This window comes from Strix aluco, chromosome 5 (assembly GCF_031877795.1).
Source record: "Strix aluco isolate bStrAlu1 chromosome 5, bStrAlu1.hap1, whole genome shotgun sequence".
Taxonomy (NCBI): Eukaryota; Metazoa; Chordata; class Aves; order Strigiformes; family Strigidae; genus Strix; species Strix aluco.
Window position 1 is genome coordinate 81,031,715 of NC_133935.1, and position 19,275 is coordinate 81,050,989.

The following is a 19,275-nucleotide window of genomic DNA, read 5'->3' on the forward strand; positions in this document are numbered from 1 at the left end:
ATCCATGTACACATTCCTCTGCAAGCGTGTGTGTTGCCCATGGAAAGTCTTTGGAGTGTAATCTTACTACCTGAAAGACAGAAAAAAGCTACTTGCCGCTTGCAATTTGCATGTACTTTATGCTTCAGAGCACAAAGAATATCTGTCTGTCTTTCCTTTCATGGGGGAAAGAGCACTTTATTATTTGCTTTAGTGGGAAACGATAAGAGATTGTCTGCTCCAGTTGCCATAAGGCCACCCTGAGTACAGCCTGCTAACAGCCTGTCATCTTTGGTAAATAAAACAGCTTGGAAACGGAAAAATTTGCCCAGCCTGCGCGATAGTCCAGATGTGTCCTGGCTGGAGGTAGGGACAGACCTCCTCAGAGGCCTTGTCTCACTTTTTTCTGTGTCTCCAGCCATTACAGCTGTATTTTTATAGACTCTTCTGTGTCATCCCTGGGAAGACAGCTGGGCATGTCTTTATAGAGACCCAGTCCAAGCAAAATGCCTTGTGATCTCCACGGGAGCAGGAGCAGTTTCCAAGCCTTCATTAGGCTTTGCTGCTTCATCTCATCTAGGAGGAAGGCAGAAATGAGGGCTCAGTCTAAACTTACTTGAGGGCTGTGGCAATTTCAGCAACGGCTTTAATTAGCTATGGATGAGGCTTTCAGTGTCAGACCTGACTCTAGAGAAGTCAAATGGGGAGGAATTCTGGTATTATTAATTGCAGCACCTCAAGGCTTTAATCCTATAGCAGATGCCAGTGACATGTTGAGTCTGTTAAAACGTTCTGCATTACAACGTTGAGCCCACTTATTACCATATGCTTGAGAATCTGATTTCCCCAGAAAAGTGCCACGGAGTGCTATGCACTGTGTGTTTGTAGTATATGGGATGCGTATCATGCCTACAGATCCTGTGTCCTTCAGGATCAAACTGACACATAGATTCAGAAATCTTGAGGCCTGCTTCTCTATGCCAGGGCCAGTGGTACAGTTTATGATATCAGAATGATGTAAGATTGCTACAATGACATCAGAAGGCAAACACAACCTATGGCATATAAAAACTGCAAGATAAGGGGAGAAGGTGGCCAGAAAACCATGATCCAAGCATGGCTATGATTTTCTGACCTCATCTTCTGATACCTAATTTTGTCTGATGATTTAGTGTCTTCTATCTGAAAATTTTGAACTGTCAGCAAGGAATCCAGTTATTTTTGCTGTTCTACTAGAGCAGAAACTGAGACAAAATTACTTATTTCAGGTTGCCCAGCAAGCCAGTAGTGGAGGCTGTATGAGAAGCTGGGTCTTAAGAGTCCTAGCTGAGGAAGCACAGAACAGCTCTTCAGAGACCAGCCTACAGGCAGGGATAAAATCAGTCTCCAAAAGAGTGATCAAATGAAATTCTGCTGTTGGAAGGTAAATTAAATCCCCCTTTTTTCTGCAGCCTGGGGAATGAGCATGTTTTGGATCCAACTGTGCAACATTAATCACAATATGGAATATTTGAGCCAAAGGTCAGCCACAGGGGGCCGACTATTAACATATGGGATTTATCTGTCTCCTTCTTCCATATAGATGCAGCATGCTGGATAATTAAACTTCTGAGTGCCAGCGTGGAGTGTAGCCTGTTTTTTTCCACTGCTCTTTGTGATTCGATCCAGAACCATTTCCTTTCACTGTATGCTCAGAAGGGGAGGAAACAAAAGTGGCATCCTGATCTTCATTATTAATACACAGGAAAACTTGGAGGAAATCCCTTTTATGCCCCTGGCTTTGTGCAAAGAAAACCCTGCAAACTCAAAAGTCATATTGTTCAGCTCCTATATATATTTATACATCTATGTGCATAGCAGATGTTTCTTCAGATACTTAACTGATGTTTCTGCAGAATTATGGTATGGAAAAACCTTCACAGCAACCTGCATTCCAGTTGATTTACTTTGATTAAATTAAAAATTTAGAAGAAAAACATTTGAAGTGGTTAGATTGGAATAAAGAAAACCACATTCTCCTATGATGTAAGTCAGTGCTTCTCTGTGTTATGTGGAATAAAAACATGGGTAAACAGGCAGTGCTCATCTCTCATTTACACATGGGAGCAGGTAATGGGCAGGCATTTTGCCACTTTGGGTAAAGGAATTACACACAGCTAAAAGATTTCTGAAGAAGGCATCCAGCTGACACTTGTAAGGCCCCTGACTCGTATAACCAGCAGAAGCACTTCCAGTAGCAATTAATCTAATTCTAATACAGACACCTAAGACAGGAGGCATGAATCTCCCTCTGGAGGTATCTACCTCTCCCCCAGCCTACGTGACCTACTTAGACGAGACATCTGCTTTCAGACAGCTAAAATTGAGCAAGGGGAATCCCACAGCAGCTGACTCTGTACTACACTTTGTTTCTGCCACAGTGAAATTGTTATTACTATTATTTAAGGTTATATTATGGTAACACTCAAAGGCCAGGTATGGTGCAGGCATGGAATAAAATGCAATTCCCTACCCCACAAAGAGGACAACTCAAGTAATGAAAGGATGATTTTGCTTTTAATTCTGCAGTTTGACTGAAAAGAAATACAAACACCAGAAGGCAATTAAAATACATAATACTTGATTCATAAGATACCAAAATGCCAAACTACATACTACATATGTCCCATGACACTTATACAATAGAATGACTATATACTTTTGGCTATAATGTTAATAAGAAGGGGATTTATCTTGTTAAATATTTCCAGTGCATCATTCTGTCTGAGAGTTGTTCTAAAGTGCAGACAGTTTATTCATTTTTTTGATTCCAATACCCTGCTTTTCAGTTAAAATAAAATGGTAACATCTTACATTTATATAGTGCCTTTCATCTAGAAAGATCCCTGAGGCTTTCTCAAGCGCCTTCTGGAGTTTCAGTACCCACAGTGCTGGAGGAAGAAGGCTTGTCATGAGTAAAATACAGTTATGGCCAAATTTCTTTATTGCATGAACCACTCACTGTAATTTTCATCTGGTCAAGAGGCATGAGGCACATACCATGTGCCTTAAAGAAGGAAGGGGAGCTCGCGTGGCTCACAGATGGGAGACAATACTGACTCCTCATGTGTCCCTACTCCTAACTTACAGGCTGGAGTTGAGCTGGACTGACTCACTCTCTCCCCAGCCAAGGGTTTGGGGTACCTAGAAGCTCTTGCACCAAAATCAGGCTACCTGATGACACAAGCTATCCCTTAAATTACTTGTGAGATGTTTGACTCAGAGCTATCATTTGACCATGGTCCTGTCTCAGGCACTGAGTGAGGAATTAACACTGGGATAACAGGTAGATCTCAGCCATTGCTGGTCCTTAGATGTGTTCTTGGTGAGTCCTTTCAACTTTCTGACTCTCCTCTTTCTTACTTATGTCCAGCAAAAGTCTGGATACAGCCATGGCAGCTTAGGGGTTGCACAGCATTACAGTCATTTCATGGAGCGCAAGCTAATACTATGTGTGGGGAGGGACTTTGCTAAATCTGCACCTGGTACAGCCAAGGATACCACATAACCTTTTAAACTGAATGTAACGCTGGAACAAAGTAGCTATCGCCATGAAAAATGCCTGTGTGCCTTTGACAAGCCCTGGCAAGATACCCAGAAATTTTTGGTAGCTTCAGCAAAGTGTTACATTCCATTTCAAGGTGTGGATGCGCAGGATGTGCTGGGAAGAGGGTTCATATCGCAGCAAAATAGCTGTCTGAGCTGAGAAAGGACTGGGAAACACTGATGTTAAGTGTCAGATTTCAGAGCAGGGACAACTGCCGGTGCAGTGTCTAAGGCAACGGGAGATAAAAACTTTATCAGTCTACAAACTGTCTTTAGAATACAAATGGTTAATGCTTACATACAGAAATGATGTGGAGAGGTCTGTAAGGTCAAGAATGCAGAAGATAGGGAAATCCAGCATTCCATCTGGCCTTGAAGGTAGTGTTATTTCTTTGCTGTTTGCAATTCCCTGGTCATACACCATTTCCCCCTCCCATGATTCAGATAGAGGTTGCTCACAGAACAAGGAACTATTCAATATTTATACTCCCTCATTCATCCAGGCACATCATTGTGCTGCATTTAATAAAAAAAATAATCAATTTTTATGAGGTTTTTCTCCATATAGTATCCATGAGCTTCACATACAGAACAACTATATCTCACAACACTCCTGCAAAGGAAAGGGCACCAGGGGACTGAGGCTGCCCATAACCAGGGCTGACACTGTGACCATGGACAACGCAAAGGGGTGTCCAACTTGTCACGCCACAAGTGACATTTTGAGGAGCATGTAGCATTTTATAACATTTTGTTTGTTCACAGCATAGCTTTGACTGCATATGTTGGTGCTCAGCAAGAGAATCAAATTGAACCAGAACTGACAGTGGCCACCCGTGTTCTGGATTTTATCGATTTGTTAGGTTTCACCCAGGCTGCCTTTTTTTCCTAGTGAAAGAACAGCCACACACAAAGACCGGAGCAATCTTTTAGTACATACCGGTACCCCGGATTTCAGCTCTGCCCCACAGAAAACACATTTCTCTCCACGAGTCATGCTCCTTACCGTGGGGGGGCAAGGGATTATTTAGGACAGATTTGGTGGAAATAGCACCATCTACTGAGCACCCAATATCCTCCCTGTGGGGATTTCTTGGGGTTGGGGTGTTTGGGGGTTGGGGCTGTCTCTGCAGCCCAAGTGATGTTGAATGCTCAGCTCCTCAGGTTACTGAGCTCCTCAAATCAGTCTGAAGTTTTCCAGCCCTGGGATGACTCAAGTTGCTGTCACTTTGTTGTGATTCAAGTTATCTGCTCTGAAGAAACGCAACATAATCCTAGTGATAAATATACAAAAGATATCGATTCAATCCAAGTATCTACACCAATGCATAAAACCACATTTCATCTCCAAAGATCTTTCTGTTTTGGGGGGTTCATTCCCAAAGTCTGTGCATGCTGTATCGTGTCCCAGGCTCTCTCTGTCATGTCTCCATCACGTAGCCCTCACTATGAAACAGATTTTGGGGCACACCAAGGCACATTTTGACTGGCTGGCCATGATTTCTTGGCCTCTTACTTGGATGATTCTGCTCGCAGAGTGGGAACCTTATTTCCTGCAGACTGCCCTGTGGAAATAGCCACAGTGGACAGGGCTCCGGGCCACGGAAAGGGAGAAGAAACCACGCGGGGAAAGTTGAAGGGTGGGACAGCTGGAAGATTCCCCTTCCATGAAGAGAGGGGTGGCTCTTGCAGGCGAGTGGGGCCACTCAACGGCCTCGGCAGGCGTTTGCGAACCGCCCGCGGGCACTCCACGCGTGTTGCCCTTCCCGGGGTGTGGGCCCGGCTGCAGCCTCCCGCCGCCCTCCCCGCGCCCCGAGGAGGCAGAGCTCCACGACGCTCACCTCCGCCTCCACACCCCCCTCCAGTTTTTAACCCCCCGTTTCTCTCGGGATTTCCACCCAGCCAGGCCCCCCCACCCCGGATTTTTCCACGCCTGACAACAAAGGAGGCGGCCGGGCGGCCTCGGCGGTGACTCAGCGGCGGGCCCGCCCCCGGCCCGCCCCGCCGCTCCCCTCAGGCGAGGCCGGGCCGGCTCCGCGCGTGTGGCGGGGCCGCGCCGGCGGGCGGGCGAAGGCACAGTCCGTCCGTCCGTCGGGCAGTGAGCGGGCGGGCGGCTGCCGGCCGGCTTCCCTCCTTCTTCCCTCCTCCTTCCCTCCTCCCGCCGGGCGCCTCGGGGTCTCCCTGCCCTCGTCCCCCGCGCTGCCGGGCGGGGAGAGCCGCCCCGGCGAGGTAGGTTTTGTGTCTCCTCACACAAAGGCGCGGCGCTGGCGCGGTGGGACGGGGCAGCCGGGGGGTGGCTGAGGGAAGGCGGCTCCCTGTGAGGGTCCGCGGTGGGAGGCGGGAAGGGGAGGGGGGGTCCCATCACCGCACCCCCCTCCCCAAGCTGTCGGGGTGCCGCTGGTGGGAGGGTTGTGCGAAGCGGGAGGCGGCGGCACCCGCGGGCCGTGGGGCTCCCGCGGGGGAGCCCCGTCTCTGCTCCCGCGTTTCCCTTCAGGATGAAGGGAGTTAATAGTAGCCCTGCAAAAAAAAAAATAAAAAAAAAACCAAAGGGGAGAGGGGGTGAAGTATCAGGGTGCCCGGTGGGGTGTGCGGAGCAGCGAGGATGCTGCCGGTCCCGCCGACCGGGCGCCCGCCCGCCGACCCCCGCGGCCCAGCCGTGAGCTGCTTGGCGGGCTTCCCCTCGGCTCGCCGGGACCGTGGAGCCGCTGGGGCGTTTGGGTTTGCCAGTGGGGCAACTTTTATTCTCTGGTGACTTTTGCTGGCTCGGCGGGGTCCGTGGGCTGCAGCCCGGTGGGGCCAGGGGAGCGTGATGTTGAGTGGAAGAGGTGGAAAAGGAAAAGCAAATACAAAATATACATAATTCATTTTCTATATGTCCTGCCCTGAAAAATGAGAATTTAGAGTAGCTGAACTTCTGATGTGGACAGTGGATGTTTCCTTAACAAATCTTTAAAAAAAGTAAAAGCTGTGAGCGTGCCAGGACCGGAGGAGTTGCGCTGTCTCCCTGCGTGTGCTTCCATCCCTCCCGGTGCGGTTCTGTCAGAGTTTCCCTCAAGGGCCCCAAGAGTCCAAATGTCCAGATTTTCCTACGTTTGGGTTGAAAGGCAGTGCAGCTGGCCAGCGTAACTGCTGGATAAAGGTATTTTGGGACTTCACAAAGCGAAGGGGTGCAATGCAGGAGTTCTGTGTAACTGAACTACTTGTTTGCTTCTTCCGTTGGATTTTTTTCATAGCTTAATGAGTTCTGGCATATATCAATACTGTGTGAACACAGTATACGGCTGTGGCTGGTGTTGGAGCAGAGTCTGGTCCTATAAGTTCAGGGCAATGCTTGTAGCAAACTTGAGAGAGAGGCAGGAACATGTGAACTTTTGGGGTTTCGTTGAGAATTTGCATAGTCTAACAAAAACACAACAAAACGAGGAAAAGATGCTTCTGTGTGAGCGTAATTTGGTCGCTGTGTGTAGTTTGTGGTGGGAGCGTTGTTGAATAACTCTGGCAGGGGTGCTGTTCTGCGTTGTGGTACGTGTATGTGTGCGCTAAATCCTGTAGCACCAATGAGGATATTTAACTTTCATTGACTTGGCAAAGAAGTAGGAGCATGGAAGAACATTGTTAAAAATGGGAATAATTGCTTGTGGATCTCGTAGGCAGTTTGAGAGGCTTTTAAACTGTCTTTACTTTCCTTGTGAGATGAACAGGACACTGAGAATCTCTTGCTTTATTGATGGTTTTCCTAGCAATATATGGACAGACAGCATGCACTATGAATGTGATAGCTGCTTGCTTATTGTCAGCGATATTTGCTCAGGGACAATAAACAATTGTTTGCTGGGCTTTATTAAAAAGAACCACAAAGGCCCCATATCTCCTAAAACAAAGCCTTTATTGTCTTAAAGCAACTGTGGGCCAATTTCATGCTTGGTGTAGTTCCACTGATGTCCGTGGAGTTTTGCCAGGGATGATTTTGGCAGGTGAAGTGTCACTTCTGTTTTTCAGTGTCCAAAATGCTCAAGAGTAATACTGCTATTTTGCCTCCAGCACTTAAGTATTGTTAGTTAAAATGGTATGCTGATCGCTTCCCAAAAGTAAGAGGTAGAGGTGGGAGAGTCATCTCATCAAGTCCTCTAAATACTTTCCCATTTGTTTTCTCCTTTCTGCTTCAGATCTTACATCCCTTAATTTACTCTCTTCCTTCTTTTTCAGTCTTAGCACCTTTTTTATCTCTTCAAAATTAAGAAGTTTCTCTGAACTCCGGCTCAACCTTGAGCATTTAACGGTTTGAGACTAGCAGTGTTGAACCCTACAGCACCCCTGCACGACTAGGTAAGTGAGGAGCTATGTGGCAGCTGCAGTTGGGAGATCTTTCTCGCACATGCCTCTTCTTTACAAGCTCATTTGTGTGGTGGCTATGGTCAGTGTGTTTGCTGAAGTGGCAGATTGTTTGACAGTCATGCAGTGGAACAGCCAAGCTTGAGAGTAGACATGGGTGGCGGTAGGGGAGTCACTCAGTTTTTACACAGTGCCATACTCAGGATGTTGAGAAACTGCTTCTGGGAACACCCCTTCATAACATAGGTAAGGACAGGAAAATCCTAAAAATTGGGAGCAGAAGGAAAAATGGGGAAAGATAGAAGGAAACTTTCTTGTTTACTAGCTGTGGGAAGAAGAGTGGAACTGTTTAACCAGTAATTGGCTTTAACAGAACTTTGGCTCCATCAAAGTTTCAAAAAAAAGATTTTACTGAATAAAACTGTGTTATCTTTGTATGCAGTTAACAGTGTTAAGTACATGTGGCCAACTCTAAGGCTTTTCTGGCACTGTGGTAGTTTTAAAGAGAGCAAGTTTCAGTGCTCAGCTTTGCGGAGTCTCTGCTGAGCCGTTTTTATATCTTGACATCTTTGCGCTGTACAACTTTGGATCTATTTGCATCTCATAAGTACACAAAATGAGCATGTCAGACACAACTCACAGCTGATACCGTTCTGACACTTTTGGAAAAAGCAAGCATCAAAGAGCAAGCTATATTCACTGCCTAACTTTGGAGGGGAAAAAAATGTGCTTAATGCTTCTTCAACTCAGTGATTAGTCTAAAGTTTATTCTGGTTTGGCCAGACCTGGCGTGTTCTTGAGTATCAGTGGAAGTATGGTTTGCAGCTTCAGATGATGTTGCAAAGAGCATGCAACTCTTCTGTATTTACGTAAAGAGCATGTAAGTTGGAGTTTTGATGTTTTAACTTCAACAGAAGATATTGGAAGGGTTCAGCTGTGGAAAAGGAATTGGTTGCATGCTAACCTGAACATAGAGGTGCAAATTTGATAGGAAAAATGTTTTTTAGAAGAAAGATAAATTACATGGCTAGAACTACACTTCTCAGCGATACTTCCTCTTTCCACATCTTGCGTGTTTTTGTCAGGCTTATCTCTGTGCGGGCTTCATTTATGTTAATCCTCTCAAAGCTGTGCTGAAGTGGAAAGGTGCTGCATCTTCCCACATTGGGGAAGACACCTTCCCTTTGCAGATGAGGAATAAAAGGACCAGAAAGTAAACAGGTTGTCCATGACTACACAGGAACTTGAACTCTTGTCTCCTGAACTATTGGCTAGTGTTGAAACGAAGGAATTTCCCCCTGCATGAAGGAGTAGAAGAGGCACGGTCCAAAAGGCACAGTATGAAAATCAATTTGGTTACCTGGCTGTGATGCAATTAGTGGTCGACTGCTCTCCCACCAATAACACATATGTTGGTCTTTGTTAGGCTATGAAGAACAGGAGGGTTTTGTAATGATAAGTGCTTAAACAAAGACATTCAGCATACATAGGAGAGAAAAAACAGTAAGGGACATTTTTCTTCTCCTTTCTACACCTGCCTTTAAATAGTGGGTGCTGTTTTCACAGATGGATCTCTGGCTGGGTCTTTGGTCCTTCATCTGGCCCGTTGTACAGGGGCACATCAGCAGGTGCCAGCAGAAGGGAAGAGAAGGCTTTGCAGAGCCCAGAGGGCCATGGCAGACCAGGGCTGCCTTTCTGTGACCCCAGTGAGATGGTGTGAGTGCAGATCCCCACCCTGAGAGACCAGGCTCGTGCTTTTTAAAGGTGGTTTCTGAAGGGGCGGCTGCTCTCACTTCTGCACAGACACTTGCACAGCTGCTGTTCTTGCCTGGCCTCTTCCGCTACAGGGCGTTGGTGCGAAGGACTGTGTGTGTTGCACGACAGCGGGGAGGCAGTCTTGTGTGACAGAAATCTTACAGGCGTTATATTATCAGGGAGCACCAGCATCTGCAGGAAAAGGAAGGATGTGGTCTTTTCTTCCTCTTTCTGTATGACTTGAAAACACCAGAGGATACCTGTTACCTCCGTGTTTTGTCACACTGAGAAAACTGAAGTTTGAAATAATGTTTTTCCTTACAACACTGTGTTTGGTGGTTGACTGTTTTAATTGCAGTCTGTCAGCGTTTTAACTTTAGTTTCAAAAGGTGTTTCGAGCTGGCAGCTTCTTGTGTTTAGGCCAGCGTTGTAAGTTTTGTGCAATGAAGGGTAGGAAACTCACAGGTGGGAGAGCAGTGTTTCCAAGCTGTGTCTGTAAAAGAAGAAGCCACAAAGATTTTGGAGCAGTTGTGTGCAGTGCTCAGTCCAATGGTCTGTATCACATTATGTTAAAATAAAAATTGAAATCAATAGTTACTCTGATTTTTTTAGCCTGGGCCTATAGCTGAAAGGGCAGGGTTTGTGGTGGCTTGGTGCCATTTGCTTTCTAGTATAGATCTAGTCTGCTTTGGAGTTAATCAGCTTGTTTAGATGGGACAAGGATGAGAGAAGGAAGCAAAATTGCAATAACCTTTGCCTTATTTAGCTTTATTTATCCTAGAAGCAGAACTCCTGTATTTGCTTACATTTTGAAAATTTCTTTGGCAACATGAAGCCAGAAGGTTGCCTTTTGTGCAAATACACACTCTTCTTCAAAGAGAGGAATAGTACAGTCATTTAGGAACAGTGGGACAAATTCTTTCTTTTAGATGAGATCAATTTCTTTTATTTTCACATTTATACTGCAGTTTCTTTATGTGGCTGCAGGATGAACTGTAAATCCTCTGTCCTGTCCTTCAGCAAATCTCAGCTTTTTACATTTACTGCCCCTCAGTATGAGCTGCATTAGAGTCCTGTAGAGAACTAGCTTTATGATAATGAAGCATGAAACATGCTCTTGCTGTAAGGAGTGCTTTAACATCCTGGACAGCAACCTTGCTGCTTGTTGTGGTGGGACGGGTCTTATTTTTTACCTTGTACCCAGGAATTACTCACCTTCCCTGTAAGCTGGAGAGCTAAAACCCACAAATGAGTCTGAAGGAGAAACTGCCCTCAGGTTTGACTTTGGTTGAAGCAGTCCCTTTGCTTTGCAGCATAGTATATTTTAGGGAGGGGAAAACCGAGTCTTGAAACTGTTTGTTATAGTGTAGAGTGAAACTCACATTAAGCTGCTTTTGCGTACTTGAATATTAAGAGTTCTCCTGTCCGTCTTGGAAGGACGTTCAGTTCACCATGCTCGTGCCCACTGGAGCTGGCTAACTCAGCAGATCCGGAGGCATCTGCTCTGAATGGGAGCCAGACACTGCCAGTCAAAGGTATTTCAATAGCGATGGCATTCAGTGGGTCTGTTGGTGGGTTGGCGAGGATGATGATGGGAAATAATAGAACAATTCTTTTCATTCCTTGCCTGTACAGTGAATGGGCATTCATAAGACCTCATGTATATACACAGGCTTTTGTTCTGGTGCTAATAATAAAACAGAGTTCACAGCTCTGAGTAGTCAAGATGATGTTATAAGAAGTGAGTCAAGACCATTCGTGTGTGCATAACTGTGCTCCTAATCTAGGCCAGTGCCAGTGCTGGACGCTTCCGAACAAGCTGGAAAGTTTTCAGGGGACCTGGAGTTCATGCTGTCAGATGGGTGAAGTGCACCTCCAGCTGAGCAGAGCACTTAAGGATGGCGATCAGAATGGATGGACTTGAGTTGCTTTGCATGTTAATATGACCATAGAGGAAAAGTCTTACTGTTTAGTACCTCTGAAGAGCAAGGAGTTTAGTTTGAGCTAAAGGAAATTTCCTTCTTCTTGTCAGGATGAGTCGCTAAGCAGCCCTTTAAATATGTTGTTTCAACTGAAATACATCCCTGCTACCTCAGTTTCCTCTTAACTGTCACTGGGGAAAAAGATGACTTGCTGAGCATCCCGCTGTGCTGCTGCTACGTCCTTCAGACTTGCTGCAGTAGTTGAGCTCTGCGGTGCCCTTCAAGGACGAGTGGATGCCTGGGCTTGCCCTGAGGTGCAGTTTGTGGCTTGGCTGTTGGTAGAGGAGAAAAACTGATTTTCATCTGAAGCCACTGGGATTTGGGAGGTTTATTTTTGGAGAGAATAGGGAGGAGTTTGGCTGGGTTATGGTAGTTTTTGCATTATACTATGTTTTTTTTTTCTTGTCCTAGAGCTTTTCGAGGTAACTTGTCCTTGAAGATGAGCTATGTCATATAATGCAAGCTGTAATACACGTGCTTAACTTGTAATACCAGGCATATCACCACTGCCTCCTGGAAACAGTCTGGAAGAAATCTATAGCCAGGTCTGGGTGTCTTAAGAGAAGGGAGGAAAGGATGGGGTGGTCTGGTGGTTTGGGGATTTTCTTTGGGTGGGAGGTGTTTTTTGGTATTTCTAAAAGTAAACCAACTTTTTCTTCAAAGCCTTAGAAGTACCCTTGAGGCCATCCTGCTACGGACGGTGCAGAAGCAAACTGAAGCGCTGTGGGTTGTAGACGACTTCCCAGTTGTGCTGGCAGTAGGTTTGCAAGGTGAAGCGATGACCTTTCATAGGTGGCTGCTAGGGCAGGGGCGAGCACAGCTTGCCTTGCCACTCTCCCACCCTTCTCCTTGTCCTTTGTCATAGCGAGCAGCCGCAACGACACGCTAACTGATCAGAAATGCTCAGGAGCAGGGAGTCCTGTGTATTCTGGAAGGAAGCCCTGGCTGTGCATGTGGTTGTCCTGTGCATGCTTTTTGTTACCACAGATAACAACTGTGGGGAGCAGGGTGGCTCTCCAAAGACAGGCTAAGCGTGCTCATTTTGCTTCATTCACCTGTTTCTTCTTTCAAGGACAAGAAGGCTGAACAACTCAAACTTCTTATGCAAAATATGAGTGAACACATTCTTCCTTTTTCAGAAAATACCTTAAAAGCTAGCTTTAGAATTCAAGAAATTTAATGTCTCTGAAAAGCAGAAAGCATGTATCTTTTGGGGTGAAGCCGTATTCCATTGAAAAGATTTACAAAAATATTTTTCTGAAGTTCCAGTAACTGGAAAGCCAGCCTTGAAGTTTGTTATGAAGACTGTAGTTTGTGAATGTCTGTGCCAGTCAGTCTCAGGTTGAGGATTTAGTTTAAAAGGCTGAGGCATGTGTTACAGATGCCATTGTATGAAAACGCTCACTCTTGTGGGGAAGCTCAAATCTGAGTATTTGGGCCTGTCTTGCTTTCTCTGTAGTTAGTGACTGATGAAACTAAGCAAAAAGAGGGAGAGGTTGGAGTCATCAACTGGACGTGTTATATGCTACATCCTTTTCCTAATCACACAAAAGTGCTGTACCTTCACAGTTTCCTCTATAAACCCAAGAGTTTACTGAATGTACAATGACTTTGATTTTTTTTTTTGCAATGTAGTATGTAAGCAGAGTAAGATAAATTTCCTTGCTCGAGTATGTGAAGACAAGTTAGCACATCAAGTCAGAAAAACTGTGCCAGCTATTGTTTTCCAGTGGCCTGAGGGCCCTTCCTGCACTGTCCTAAAGAGACAGTCTTTGCCCTGAGGAATTTGCAGTTTAAACAGAGAAGAGAGTGAGTGAATGGACATTAGACACAAAAAGGTGAAGCATGTTTTTTTTTCTTTTGTGACATCAGCTCAGTGGTTTTGCAAACTTGAAGTAGAAAAATTTTTCTTATGTTGGAGATCAGTTTTGCACTGAATGCAGCTGCTTTGCTGGAGAGCCAGATTTTACTGAAACTTCCAGTGTAGATGTAGCTTTATGTATAAAAGTGCGTCACTCATGTTTATTGCATTACAGGAACATATTTTAACACTTTAAGCTGCCCTATAGGGATTGATATACTTCTCAGCTAGTTAAGGCCTACTTTTTCTCTGTAGAAGCACTAAAAAGGCATCTCCTCAACCTTGTTACCTGCTTCCAGATAACTAATAGGATTAACAGTTCCGAGGAAACATGTTCCTTTAGTTAAATGTAATCCATTTGCTAGCTTCAGCAAAAATTATTGCGAGGAGGAGAAGCACAGGTCTATATAGTAAGTCTTATTTGCAAAGAAAACAGGACTTAAAAAAGTTAGACCAGTACTTTTTGCTAGAAAATTTCTGCAACTGATGTAACTTTTATTGTGAAATTTTATGGCAGACAACTCTAAAAATGGGGGCCAGTTCAAAATGCAGAGTCAGAGATTGGTCTGGTCAGTGATGCTGGTATAGCTTTTTAAAGGAATCGGGTGAAGAACTTCAAAAGAAGGGTAAGTACTTAAATCCTGGGGGACTATCTTGGATGCTGTAGCAGTGGGCCATATGGGTCCCTAAGTAACTAAATTTTCTGCTCAAATGGTAATTCAGGTATCTGTTTGGTCTCTTTCTAAATCACTGCTGTGATTTCCTATGACTAAGTAGTTCTTCCTTTCCTCAAAGTTGTCACTGTGTTGCTAGCGTGGGATGGCTACAGACAGCATCTGCCAGGGAAAGGCTCTCATTTCTATGCTGCTGAGGTTGTGGTCGGCTCAATCTGTGATGTACTTAGCTTTGCACCCAGAAGGATGCCCAGGTTTTATAGTGCTATGCTAATTAAGGTCTTGGTGTCTGCCATACAAAATTCTTAACTGCTGAAGCATCCCCATATCAGCTTTCAGTAAAACTGTTTTTCAGAGTCTTTCTTTTTCCTTCAGAATTTTGCAGGAAAAAAAGACTCTAGCTGCTGAAGTGCAATGTTTTACTTTCCTGTGTTTTGTCTGTATTGATGGAAGGCTTTCTTTTAATGCATAATTCTTTTGACTGCCATCATCTGACGGTATACAGGGGGAGGGCTGCCTTTGTAATGCCTGCTCTCTGCACTGAAAGGCAAGAGTTTTGAATGAACTTTAAGGTAGAGGAGTGTGTGCTTTCAAAGAGCTTATTTCTTCCAACATTGACTGAAATAGAATTAATGAAGAGTTCCATCAAATTGGGCATAGCATGCATTGATAAAATGGTGCTTTGTTAAATGACTGCTCTAAGGGATCATTTCAACTCCTTCCTCCCGTTTTAATATTGGATCTTAATCTCTTTACTACAAGTAACATTGGGACTAGTAGAATTAAGTATTAAAGTTTGAGCCAGTGGTGAGTTCATTTATTCCTTTTTTTTTGTCTGTAATGATGAAGAAGCCTCAGCTGATTTCCTGTTCAGGTTTGATGCTTCACAAGACTTGAGGTTCATCTTTATTTTATATCCAGAATCACACTTTGGTTTAGGGTATTTTTTCTTTCTAATAGGAAGCTGATTAATTGGCTGCTAAAACAGCCACAGATGTAGTTAATTTACTTTCTAAGTACAGATGTTTATAGAGTGCTATGAAGTCAGGCAAAGATTGGATTTAGAAAGCACCAGATTACACCTACTAGTCAACAAAACACTGAATATCAAACATAACTCATTACTGTAAAAGCAATGAAATAAGGAGCTCCCACTCCTACTGGGTTTTTTCCCCCAGGAAGGGGACTGGAAAAAAATGTACCCTAAAATACAACCATTCAGATTCTTAAGATTAAATGTTTTTGTAATCAATGTACTGGTTTTGTGTTTGGTTTTTTTTTAAACTGCCGTAGTTAAGGTGCTATGAACTCAGTTTAGGGTATCATGGTTTGCTAAATGGGAGGTTTAGGAGTGTACTGTAGGAAACTATCCCTCAGGAAGGAAAGGATATGAAAGCCCAACAAGCCATTTACAAAAATTACAATCATTCCAGTTAATGTGGTTAAACTAGGTAATTTCTGCTTAACATTTTGTAGAATCATTGTGTATTTGAAAAATAAACTGTGTCAGGATAAACAAATCCTTCCAATATCTATTTAAAGTAGATAAGTATTTATTATTGTCCTTTTACAACTTGAGAAGCAAAGGCTGAATTGACTTGTCTACAGCTATAACTAATTAGTGCAAGGATAGAATTTGAACTTGGGACTTTGAACCAAGAGGAAAAACAAACAGAATGAACACTGCAAACAGAAACATAATGAAAAGATAATATAAACTTTATATTTCAAGCAAAAACCCACTATGCCAATATTGAAATCATCTTCTCATAAAGGCCTTTAGGCAAGTAGGCAGCCTAAAAAAGCTGCTTCTTACTGAAAACAGGATCTGGTTAGACCATGATCATTACTGTACTTGCCAGTTTTGCATGTCGTACATTACCCCCATTAACCTTGTTGCTTCTGAGAAAATTCCTAAAGACAAATTGGAATTCAAATTAAATTTTCAAATAATTGAAGTTCAAATGAAGAGCACCAGGCAAATTACACTTCATCTTGAAAAGCTGCAACAAAATCATGCTAGAGATTTCCTTTACTTATCTTCCAGATAGGTTATTGGTGTGAGTCACCCGAAGCGGTTGTACTAAATGTGGAAATGTAGCTGACTCAAAGACAAGTGATTGGCATCGTTTTATGGGGATGTCACTAACTGTGGTTTCATTAAATTGCAGTTTTTCCTCTGTCCTGGTCAAATGTTAATTTTCATTACAATTTGGGCTGAGCATAGAATAAACGTTTCTTTTTTGCTTTTGGTAAGTTCTCTGGACCACAAGGGCCATGACCTTTATTTTTTTAATGCAAAGGACAATGCTTCTTAAAGCACAATACTCGCTTGCTTCTCTAAATTGTATGCTGGAGGGGTGGTAGCACTCACACGGTTGCTGCACCACTTCAATATTTGTGCATTTTGGGAGAACAGTGTAGTCTTGTAACGGAGTTTGGGATTCCACACCCTCCCGCCCCCCACCCTCCACTTTTCTGGAAATGCATTTGGAAGGAATTTAATTAATTGAAGTACTTAATGTTTTCAGTCAATGCTTTTGTGTCACTGATGAAATTTAAGAGATAGGGAGTTTTTAGCGGTGTTCCTGTATAAGTTTAAGCAATTTCAGACTTTCTTAAAGATATTTTTTTGTTTCTAAACATGCTAAATTAAAAAGCAAAGTAAGCTTCTCTTAGCTTTCTGGACTTCTAAATGTCTTCTGTACTGGATGTTGTTTGAATTGGATTCCTTTGCCTTAACTGTCTTGTTTGCTCTGGTGCTTGTGATTCATTTAATTGTGAACTTGCTAGCACTTGACTAATGGAAAACCTAAAGTAAATAAGTGATAGTGCATGCTAGAGAATCAAAAGGCCCTACAGTGAGCCGTGGTGCTCTTTAAAAATCTTTCTGTAAACCAATTGTTGAATGAGGAGCAGATGAATGGAAGTTTAAAAGCTTGAATCATTAAAAGTTTGGGTCATTGAAAGCCTAGACTACATTTAAGTGTTATTACTTGGAAGTCCTTAATGGAAGGGGAGTAGAAGAGCATTTTTAAAAGGGCTTTACATTTGCCTAGGGTTTAGAACTGAATCTAGGGCTTGGAGTTTCCAGGATCAGTCTGGCACTGGAATGGGAATATCAACAAGCTAGTCAAATGTAGGTGGTCAGCTTAAATGATAAGGTTTTTCTGTTGTCTTCCTCTCCACTCTCTAACAATTTAGTCTCTACTGTGAATTGTTTTTTTCCTGATGTGCATATCTTCTACATCTCTTTTATGGGAGGCTTGAATTTACGGTGCAATTCCTCTGCCCTTCACCTGAGTAGTGTTTGTTAAGAATATGAATCTTTTTATCCAGAAACAGCTGTTCTGAAGCTGAAAACCTAACTTCAGAAGTTAGAGGTGGCTGAAATCTGACTAAGGTGTACACATATGTGTGCAGTAAATAAAAACAGGCTGCCTTGCAGCTGTGACTTGTGGTGGCACCACGCTTTCTTTCCTCCCAGCCCCGTTCTGGACTCCATGTGTTGCTTTTTACAGGTGGGGCATAAAGCACTGAGTGAAGCTGTGTGGCTCGGTACAAGCATGTATGCATCTTTCAGAGGCCGAGGATGATGTTGGACTGCAGCTGTGTCTGTGCCTGATTCTGCTCTAGGGATGTACAAAAAGCAAGAGAAGTAAAGGTGAAGTAGACAGTAACACAAAAGATTTTTAGTGATACAACTTGTCCTCAACTGAATAACTGGCCTGTGGTTAAACTGGGTCTATTCTCACTGCAGCAGGGTTAGACCTTGTTGCATTATCCTGTATAAGACAATTTGTTAAAGGTTAGTGGTTTCTTTTTTTCTAAAGTGAAAGATGCTTTAGATTATAGGTGTCAGTTAAGTAACTGGCAAACAAGAGGAAGTTTGTAAAATGACTGAAAGTGGTTCTTGCAAGAATCTGAAATTTTAATCGTGTTTATCACAATGATGGTGTGTTTTTCCTAATAGAAGAGGTCTTTGTACTTAAAGATTGAATAGTTTGTGCTTTTGGGCCTCTTTTTGTTTATTTTCAGTTTTTTACTTTTTCTTAAATGTGCCACAGAAGCCAGATGTATCCTGCAAGACACCTTCTGTCACAAAGAATGCAGGCACGTAGGTACATTAAAGTGGACCTTTCCATCATCATCATCATGTTTGATAAATTTTGACCTGATCTCTGGATTGGGGAAGAAAATGGGTCAGATAGTGGTATGAGACTGGAAAGAAAATGGAATGTGAGATAATTAAAAAATAAAATAAAATTTTGGTATATCTGTTTGTACCGTATGTATTTCTGCTACAAACCGAAGCTGTAAGCTTTCTAGCTGACCTGCATGAGATAAGCTTGCATGAGTCTTTAACACCAGCATCACAAGTTGAAGTCCTCTGTGCTGCATAACTAAATCCCTGTTGTCATCCTGTTCACATGTAGTCAGTGTGGGGATCCTCCAGTTTTGCCTTCCATAAACCTTGGTTTTGTTTTCCTGACAATTCATTTCCTGTTGATCCAAATTCTTACAGGTTGTTTGTTTTATGTTTTTTGTTTTTTTACTGTGCTTCCGAGGGCTGTTACTTGCAACTGTTGTCTATCTGCACTGGAATGAGCCCTGTCAGAGCCTGGACTCCTGCCTGGAGTCTTTCATTACTCAGCCACCAGTTTACATGAAATTTGGGGGAGCTTCATATCTTGGAGGCTTCAAACCCTTTAAAAATTTGGCTGAAACCAGCCAAAACTTATGAAGAGGATTGCGAGTGCACACTTTAAATTATCATATAAGAAATCTAAGAAAGTAATTTAGCTTAAATACCAGACCTGGTCCTATATTTTCTTCTTGGTTATGAAACAGTCTCTCTGGATATGTTTTTGCAGCTTAGCTGTGCACCAGGGGAACTCCCTGTGGTGGCTCTTGTAGCCCAGCTCTTGCAGTCTGGTTTTGCTAGTGTGCTGATTTAACTAAGATGTAGGCATCAGAATAGTGTCCTAGATTCTTCTTACTTCATGTCTAAATGCTTTACAACATAGTTGCTACCTTTTCAGAAAGCTGCTTGTGCAAGCAAACCACACTGATTTCCTTCAGCTCTACTTAACTGTCATTTGGTGGG

At 43.3% G+C, this 19,275-nt stretch overlaps 1 protein-coding gene across 3 annotated transcripts in view; it reads left to right on the forward strand.

Moving 5' to 3' along the window:
- Positions 1 to 5,594: 5,594 nt before the first annotated feature.
- FAM107B (family with sequence similarity 107 member B) overlaps positions 5,595 to 19,275 on the forward strand; it is a 63,316-nt gene continuing 49,635 nt past the window's right edge. The window contains exons 1-2 of one of the 3 annotated variants that reach the window (XM_074827955.1): positions 5,595 to 5,793; positions 7,771 to 7,890. The gene's annotated coding sequence lies outside the window, so the exon portion shown is untranslated. Of the gene's footprint in view, positions 5,794 to 7,770; positions 7,891 to 17,715; positions 17,737 to 19,275 lie in introns of those variants that run through there. The other 2 variants (XM_074827957.1, XM_074827956.1) reach the window with 2 other exon arrangements.